This window comes from Sinocyclocheilus rhinocerous, unplaced genomic scaffold (genome assembly GCF_001515625.1).
Source record: "Sinocyclocheilus rhinocerous isolate Xijiao unplaced genomic scaffold, SAMN03320098_v1.1 scaffold624, whole genome shotgun sequence".
In the NCBI taxonomy this organism is placed as follows: domain Eukaryota; kingdom Metazoa; phylum Chordata; class Actinopteri; order Cypriniformes; family Cyprinidae; genus Sinocyclocheilus; species Sinocyclocheilus rhinocerous.
The window spans coordinates 64134-74052 of NW_015644617.1; the positions used below are offsets into that span (position 1 = coordinate 64134).

General features: G+C 34.0%; 1 protein-coding gene across 1 annotated transcript in view; it reads right to left on the bottom strand.

Annotated features, from left to right (window-relative positions):
* The window catches only part of LOC107758412 (gastrula zinc finger protein XlCGF8.2DB-like), a 5132-nt gene extending 3076 nt beyond the window's left edge, over window positions 1–2056 (bottom strand). Inside the window, exon 1 of the mRNA XM_016576135.1 lies at window positions 2046–2056. The gene's annotated coding sequence lies outside the window, so the exon portion shown is untranslated. The remainder of the gene's footprint in view (window positions 1–2045) is intronic.
* Between the last annotated feature and the right edge of the window lie 7863 nt (window positions 2057–9919).

Sequence of the window (9919 nt, forward strand, 5' to 3'; positions counted from 1 at the left end):
AGAAAAATCACTCACTGCTCTTGACTGAAGAATATTAATACAGTTGCTTTAATAAGAATCACTGCAATTTATACAGTGAAGTATATATATAGTGTTTTATTTTTATATTTGTTGATTCAATATCTTGAATGCTACAGTTAAATACACCTACTGTATCTGAAAAATAAAGGACGGTTTTATTTGTATATTATGTGTATCTTTGTTCATATTTTAATAACAAAGATAATAATAATAATAATAATAACAAAGAAAATAATGAAAAAGGTTTTTATCTTCGTCCACTTTGCCTTAAAAATCTGCCATTATTGTATATTTTGTTACCTTGTAAGGCTTTGTTTTCAAAATAGGGAAATTAGTTTGTACCGCTTAGACAACTTGAAAAATAGTAAAATCAACATGAAAAAGAATAGTGAAAAAAATCATGATTTTCCCGGAAAAAATAAAATAAAATTTGTGATATGATATTTTGCCATGTCACACACCCCTATCTTATATTGTTATATATTCTTAATATTGTTAACTCTTTTCTTTCTGTAGGACATGTCCAAATAACCTTCAAGCTGGCTGATGTCAAACCTCTTATCAAAACAAACACTTGATCTAGTTAATAATAAACAAATTTTAAATGTGCGATTTATGTCTGAAATATTAAGAGTAACTCAACTTGGTCCTCTCAAATATGGAGAGCTGCGAACAATTTCAGTCAGGATTTAAAGGGACAGTTCACCCAAAAATTAAAGTGCTGTCATAATTTACTCACCCCAAACTTGTTCCAAACATGCATGGGTTTCGATTTTCTGCCGTACAAAAAAAGAAGATATTTTGAAAAATGAGGGTAACCAAACAGTTGTTGGTCCCCGCTGACATCCATAGTATTTTTTGCAGCACATTTTCTAAATACAAGTTTGGAAGAACTTAAGGACTGAGAAAATGACAGCCTCCCGTTATAAGCTGCCATAATAGCACAGGAACTATGCTTAGTTACAAATGACCTAGATTTGGCATCTAATTACAGCTACTTTTCTCTTCTAGTGCCATTAGATCTTTCAACAACACAGACCATGATATTCTCTTGGATAGCTTGAGAATTATGTTGGAATTCAGTTTTGCTGAATTATGAGAATTATTTGTTATTGGCCATTGTATCTGTTACTACTTTGTGTAAATCAAGAGATGCAAAATACGGAGTGCCACAGGGCTCAGTACTAGGTCCTCTGCTTTTCTCCTATGCATATATATTTCCACTGAGGGACATTATCATTGGATTTCACTGTTATGCCGATAATACTCCAGTTAGCAGAGTGCATTAATGATATCAAAGATGGGGTGGCTAGTAGTTGTCTTCTTTTACATTGTGACAAGTCAGTTATATTCACTAATGACACAGCGGTAGTAAAGTTTTCACCTTCAGAGCAGTAACGTCAAGCATCCAGGCACAAACTATAGCCAAACTAACTAAACCCAGACACTTGACAAAAGCCATTCATAAGCAGGAACATGAGATATTTACGAGTAACGTATATGGGAAAATAAAGGATTGGCAGAACAGCTGACACTGAAACCTGGCTAAACGTAAAACCTGTACAATCTATTTACAGAATCTGACAGTGACAAAGGAGAAAAATAACACAAATCCACTAAATTTACTCACAGTTATAAATATGATAATACAATTAGCCTATTGCATTTATTTACAAATGTATAAATAAGTAATTGGGATTAATCTCATGATTCCACAACATCAACCTTGATTGATTTAAGTGTATTACTATAATACTGACCACTTAATGTGCAACTTTATTGGTATTATTAGCAGAGTTGGTCACTTACCTCTCAAAGTTTCCTTTATAAATATTTTCTGTTAATATATCATGTAATATAATATTGTTTTTTATTGTATATATTTCATTACGGTTTTGTTTTTGTTAGATACGGATGCATAAGTGATAGAAATGAGTGGATTTTATTGTTTTCGTTTCTGCAGAGCTGGAGATTTTAATAACTGGATCAAATGAGTGAGTTCAGCTTTGAGAATGAAAACCAACCTGTGTGTTCCTCAGTATCTTCTTGTTTTCTGAAACTTTATAAAATAACTCTCGGTGTAAGAACTTTTAGATTAAAATATTTTCTCAGAGAGAGCACATAGACTTTTCAGTGCTTCAGATCTTAACAGTGAGGGAAAGTGATTAAAATAATTAAAAATATAACCATTTGAAAAAAGCAGAAAAAAAATAATGACTTCGGACACCAAATGTACCTGCAATTATAGAATCACTCTCATATATATATTGTCCAGTTACCTGCTGAAAATAACTATGATTCTGTCTAAAAAGGTGCAAGAGTCATGTTTGAGTGCAGAAACCATTTATATCAGTGGTCAAGAACTTCAATAAGTTTTAACGATAAGCTTTTAAAAAGTGTTTAATGCATTTTTTTGAAAAATCCAAAGCCGAAGCTTTCATTGTGCTATATATTATATAAAAAAAAATACGGTTTGTCAAAATAAATTTAAACCTATATTAGGGGCCTCGTACTAAAAAAATAAAAAATAAATATGCAACAATCAATGGGTGACAATGATGCAATAGGTTGATTGTATGTGTACATAAATGAGTATATATTTATATTGTAATATACAATTACAACTCAGGGTTGAACACCCTTACACCTGGTGAAAATCTTGCACTCAATTATTTTACATTGACTCCATATTAGTTAATAAACTGTCAACAATTCATTAAATGTTTTTAAATCAATACAAATTAATTTGCCCTGTGCAGCAATAAAACATTAAGCAGATTATCCATTTTAACAGTGTAACCGCATTACACTTCCAGCACACTTCAAATAAACAAAGCCACTGTTTTGTAAAACTAAATGACAGACTAATGAATAGCTAGAGAGACAGTGTTTAATTGTAATAACATGTAACTGCATAACCATTTTGGAAAAAGACTCCAGAAATGTGTGTGTAAAGCTGTTGGAAAAGTGGGAAGAGCGGCGAAAACAACCAATAAAACACAGACCTACAACACACTCATTATACACACAAGTGAATATTAAAATATCTTTAAAACTTTCTTTCTGTTTACTCTTCTTTAATTTTTCGGTCTGTATATCTTTGTTTGCTGTGTATCACAATAAAAGTGCCGTTATCTGCGCATCTTTTATTTGAAGAAGACATGATATGTGCGCATTCACGGTGCTGATTCATGTTTGGAGCACGAGAGAATATGAAATATGCTCACAAACTTGAAACGCGGGTTAACTTTGGTTTTTGAACCGGAAGAACCAAATTGCTCCAAAAATGAAAAAAACAACCACTTTTCCCCTTAATGATAGACGTAATGAGTGCTATTGTGGTTTTCACTGATGTGCAACCTGGTTATATATGTTAGCATCTCAAAAAATGTGTTTTAGGGTTTCATGACACTTTAAAGGAAAGCCACTGTTTAGTACAACACCCCCAAAAAGTTTATAGATGTCTCAGAGATCATTTGTATCTTTGTTCTACTTATTTGTTTGTTCTATTGCTTGTAATTTGTTTATTTGTTCTTATTTACTGACTGTTCACTTGTCTTTAATAATGTTTGAACTTTGTTAGGCTAATGTGTTTTTTTTGCCATAGTATTGATAATAAAACTAAAATAAATTTTCGTTACTTGAAATAACATATTTCAATGTTGCCTGTAATAATATAAATGTTAACTAATACATTATTTCAATTTCTTATTCTAATTCAGTTTCTTTCAATTTCTTATTAAAGGTGCAGTAGGAGATCTCAGAAAATGCTAACTTTAGTCTGATAGCACTGAACGCGAACGTCCCGCCCTCCTGCAATCGCCGTCCAAAGTAGTGATGGGAAGTTCGATTCTTTTCCGCGAACCGGTTCTTTCGGACAGTTCGATTCAATAAACCGGTTGAAAAAACCGGTTCACCGGTTCTTTTACGCTCGACGTAATGACGTCATTGGCGATGACGTAATGGCGTCAAGTCTATCGCGGGCTTTACACATTCAAATATAAAGTCAGTAATCATAACATCAGTCAATTAAAACATCATTATAATCTGATACGTTTCTTACAATTTGGATTTTTGTATCTAAAGCATCAACACATATACAGGCAGTGATCTGCAAACTAGGATGTTTTACAGTTATGACGTCAATAAATGAACGATTCGTTCGCGAACCGGTCATCACTAGTCCAAAGCCACGCCCCCTGAACGCACACAGATCAGACGACCAGAGACAACATTACTACAATACATCATGTGTCATTCACCGGTGAGAAAACTTTATAGTACAGTTAGTAAAAGTACTACAATACCAAAAACGCGCTGATAGACAGGCAGGTAGGAAAGCCAATCAAAACGCTCGGACCGAGCATTTTGATTGGACGGACATTTCTTGGTCCTACGCCTAAATACGCGCAAAATATATAAATACATTTAGACCACTTAACTTAGTGATTGCTATCGGGGTGTGAAGAGACTTTCAACCAGCATAACAAAAAATGTTTCTGAAGACAATCACCTACTGCCCCTTTAAGCGTCAAAAATATAATATTTCTTGCGACGCGGGATTAAATTCCCAAATAAAACGCGGTAGCGGTCGGTAACTCTATTTGGACGGGGAGTGGGCGGTCTAACAATATCCTGTTCCCGACGTCCTTTCAGAATAGCACATCTGCGCTTTACTCACTCTCATCGAGCACCGGTTCATTTCGTATTTGTTTTATTTTTTTTCTCTGCGACACTTTTCCTACCGTGTTGACAGCAAAATGTTAAACAAATTTTGTATTTTGACAAGACGAATAAAAAGAACACGATTTTTGTAAAGACTACATTTTTATTTGTTATCTCTCTTTCAGTAGTGTGAGATTCTGGAAACAGCATCTACATTTAGCAGGAACAGTCGGGTCGGGAAGAAAATCATTCTAAGCAGACAGCGGGTGAACAAAAGTGAATATATAGCGGGAGCGGGTGGGTACGGAATATAACCTTGCAGGAGCGGGACTAAAAAAACAGTCCCGCGCAGACCTCTAGATCAGATCAAGTCTCCACGTCAGATTAATCAGATTCAGCCCTGGATGCCAGATCCTGTCAGAAAATATCTGTTTAGCCTGGTATTGAAACCATTAGCCAGCAGAGTAGTCTAATACCCAATACCCAGAGTAGTCTTGTCTGGTACCCAAAACTGTCTTCTATCAGCCAAGAAATTGACTGAGCAAAGAAAGAGAAGAGCAGAAGTAGGAGGTGAAGTAATGATGATAAAAATCAGCATATTGAATAATCTTAGTTGCGTCTGTTTCAATGCTCAGACTTCGTCTGACGAACAAAGAATCCTCAAATCCTTCAAAATGTACAACATCTGTCTACAGTGCAATATCCTGAACTATATAATTAAAGGGGTCATATGATGCTTTTTTAAAGATCATTATTTTGTGAAAAACGTTGTCGTGCGTTTAGTGTTGTGCTTTTATTCCCTAAAAGGATTACCCAGCAAAGAGTCCGAGCAACTCTCCGATCCATAATTTGTGAAACCAGAGAAGTATGGAAATGTTTACGGTAGACAATCCATTTTTAAAAGGAAAAATATATCTTACTTGCAGTAATTGAAGCATTTCCTGTGGTGTAATTTTTTAATCACTAATTCTCTATGCTGTATTGCACCCTAGTAGCCAACCCAGCCAACAGAAATATCTTCACAGCATCTGTTGTGCCTCTAAGTTTAACCGACATGGCGAACATTTTTAAAAACCAATTTTGTCGCCAGTTGGAAGCAACAGGAGCAGGTCTGAGAACAGAACTCTTGCTTTCAACTGTTGCCCTTAAGGGTATCTTTTGTAATGGACTTAAGAACTGTTTAAATGACCTAATGCCAGACAACAACTGCTCTGCTACCCTAGAGGAATATATTGACTTTGCATTGTGGCTGAGTGGTTCCTCATTTACTGTGGGAATTGCGGATGAGGAACCGTGCAATCCCACAGTACCCCCCCCACACGGCCACTCAAGAGACTCTTTTTTTCCCCCCTTTACACTTGCTTGTATTTATTACAGTTTTTCTTAGAAATTTTCCATCCCTTTGCAACCTACTTGCCATTGACTGGCAAGATTCGGATTCATTTTTCAGTACAATGAAGTTTGGTAGTATATACATGGAGTTTGTCCAGCACAATCACTGTCATTTTGGAACAAGGAGGAACATCGCAAACCCTAAACAACAGCAGCTACAGCAGTACGGTAGAAATACATTTATACATTTAAAACAAAACAAAACACTGCACATAATATTGTAGATAATACGGTAACACTTTATAATAACGTTCAGTTGCAAGGCATTTATAAGTCATTAGTTAATGATTAACTAATCATTTACAAAACATAACTATGTGTTCATAAATGATTAATAAGTGATATGTTAATATTTATCATCTATGTTTTGTAGATTGAGTTAAAAGTCAAGTGATTAGATGGTGATTAACTAATCATTTACAAAACATGACTATACGCTCATAAATGATTAAGTAATATGCATATCATGAAATAATCAAACATATCCTTAGTAAATGGTTAATAAGTTACTAGTCAATCACTTATAAATCATTGAAATGTCAACATTGTACTATTATCTCACAGCGTTAAAAATACTCAGTCTAACCCTCACCAGTCAGCCCTTACACTGAAGTACACACTACAAAGTATTCAAAACCTGTTAAAAAACAAGTATTCTATTGTTATTACCTTTTAATTCCATGTAATTGTTTTTAAACTAAACAAATTCAAGATAGACTTAAACATAGTGTTGTATATTTGCAAAAATACTTAGCAAAAATATCACTGCAGATATTCTTTACAACTTAAAAGTGCTTAAAAGTATGTGAAGCTAGATTATACAGTAACTTTAACAAATAAGCACAAGTCAATCTGCCATACCAAAAAAGACCACAGGGAGACACCAAAGGACTGCATATAGCCACTATACGGATCTATTCAGAATCACTAAACACACCAAAATACAAATGAAACCATTCTAGATTTGTGGAAACTCGACGATCTGAAGGCGGCTCGATGTCATCCGTCAACAGACAGGTCCTCTGTCAGAACAAGTTTTTTGGAGCGTCTGATACCCATATGTACATAAACACCACTGATCCTTTATTTATTCCTTCTCTTTCTAGCTTGTACTGATTTGAACGATGCCTGAAACTTGGTATTACGAGCACTTCCTGTGTATGTTCGCCTCTTTAAGAAGAATCGCTTTATGTATTCCCCAATTGTAAGTCGCTTTGGATAAAAGCGTCTGCAAAATGACTAAATGTAATGTAAATGATCCTCACAAACTTCTCCAAAACACACTTCTTCGGCGAGCATCCGTTATAAAACTCTCGCTGTACATACGATGAAATATGATGTGCCAAGAGCGCACATACACGGTTTGTTTATATTTATATATATATATAGATATATTTTTCATCTTTTACATCTAGAAGTAGAGGTGTTGCTATTCTCATTAAACGTAATTTACCATTCAAAGTTTTAAACTGTAGTTGTAAATGATTTATTTGTGCGTTAGTAGATAATAGTACAATGTTGACATTTCAATGATTTATAAGTGATTAATAATATATTAACTAGTAACTATACTGAAAAAAAACGATTCATTGAATTTACAAAAAAAAAATTTTAAGATAACTGGTTGCAATCAATTTATTTTAGCTACATTTAAATAAACAAATTTAGTTGACTAACTTTCAACATATTTTTTATTTAAATGTAGCTAAAATATATTGTTTGCAACCACTTACCTTTAAAAAATGTAGTATCATTTTTTTCAGTGCATTAACCCTTTACTAAGGATCTGTTTGATTATTTCATGATGTTATTTTTTAAGATAACTTACGACAGATTTGTAAATCGTTAGCATATAACTTAATAATCATTTGTGAACGTATAGTCATGTTTTGTGAATGATTAGTTAATCACCATCTAATCACTTGTAAATTATTTATAACTTAATCTACAAAACATAGATAAAAATATAACAACATTGCAATTACTTAGAAGCAGATTACTTTGAATTAGTAAAAGGGTCAAGAGCCCAACTAAAGCAAACACTGATGTCCGTGGCATCATTTTAACCAATAAAACATCAACATCTGATCCTCTGTAACTCTTAATAACAGCAGGTGTTCATCACTAATGCACAATCATCATTGAATTAGTCACTTAATTATCTCATTCACTTTAACTCTTTAACCTCCGCTCAATTGATTAAAAACTAGGACTCGGATACAACACTGATTCTAGGTATTATCAAATTGCCAGAGTTTTGAGAACGCAGCGGACGTGAAGGACTATAGTGCGATAAGAGCTCAATCAAGAAGAGCTAAACAAAACCATTCAGGACTGTATAGGTAATTAGCAAGATTTTGAAATGTTTACAATGTTTAATAGGTAGCCAGTGCAGTGTTGACAGAACCGGGCTAATATGGTCATATTTCCTGGTTCTAGTGCGAACTCTAGCTGCTGCATTTCGTATTCACTGTAATGACTACACGACCCTAGCACTAAATCTGCTTTTTTTAAATTACTTCCAGGAATTTTATGCGTTTTCTTTTGAGCTTATCCTTGTTTTTTGGAGTTGTTTGTTTTTTACTGACATGCAATACACTTAATGTTGAGTTTACCAGTCTGGAGGAGTTTTTCCACGAATCTGCTAGAATATTGAATTGATATTGTGATTATAAGATGAAAGCGTGGATTAAGTAGGCAGCATTGTATGCAATATATCAAATTTACATTGGGTTTTGATTTAATAAAATGAATTATTTCCATATGTGGTAGGAGACCAGGACATTGTTAATGTTATCCTTATTTTGTACTTGTATATTACGAAATAAACATTTGACAGTGCTTATCTGCCACTTATTTGTCATTGAAATATTACAGACAATATTGCCTTTGACAGACTTTATCATACCATCTGGTGTTCATATACAGTGCAGTTTATTTTATTTTTTGACTATCTTTATTGAAATAAATATTAAAGATCAAGTAAACCACAGTGTATTTTATGTTTATGTGCATCCCAATCTTGCAGTGAAAATGTCACTCCTGCAACTGTTTTATTGTGCACATATGTAACCCTGGACCACAAAACCAGTCATAAGTGTCAATTTTTCAAATTGAGATTTATACATTTCGTCATCAGGGTCATTTCGTGTCAACTCAACCAGAGGTCCCTGGCTCAAATGTTTGATTTTGCAAATTTTTTGTTCCCCAAAGAAAGATAAACATGCATAGTGATAAAAGCCAAAATATGAAATGTACTGCGTAATCCACTATTATGTAGAAGGGGGTCAAAATGGCAATTTTCACCTGAGATTCAAAGCCAAATTACAGGAGGTTAAAAATGACTTCAGAAAGATGGCAGCATCATAATGTTACTTTAACCCAAAGATTGGTAGGTCTGTTAGTAAAATCTGTTGACTTTAGCAATCTTTGTTGCATTATGTGCCAATGAAAAACCATGCAAAAATGGGGAAAGAGCATTTTTCAAGTTTTTTCTTCAAAGTTTGCATGTCTGTAACTCAAAAAGTATTAAAGATATCTTAACGCCCTTTTACGATATTGGGTCTTAACAAAGTTTCCTTTTGATATCTTCAATTTAAAGCCCAATATGGTTCGGTTCCAGAGATAATGGAATTTAAATACGGCTCCAGGAGTAAATCATTAAATTGTACACATTTTCAGTGGTCAAAAACCAAATGTGGAGCCATAACTGACTGAAAAATTTATATCTTTATATCCGTAACACCTTAGCAACCGCCCCAGGTACCCTAGCAACCACATAGCAATTAGCAACTGCTCCGGGTACCCTAGCAACCACAAAGCAACACCTTAGCAACCGCCC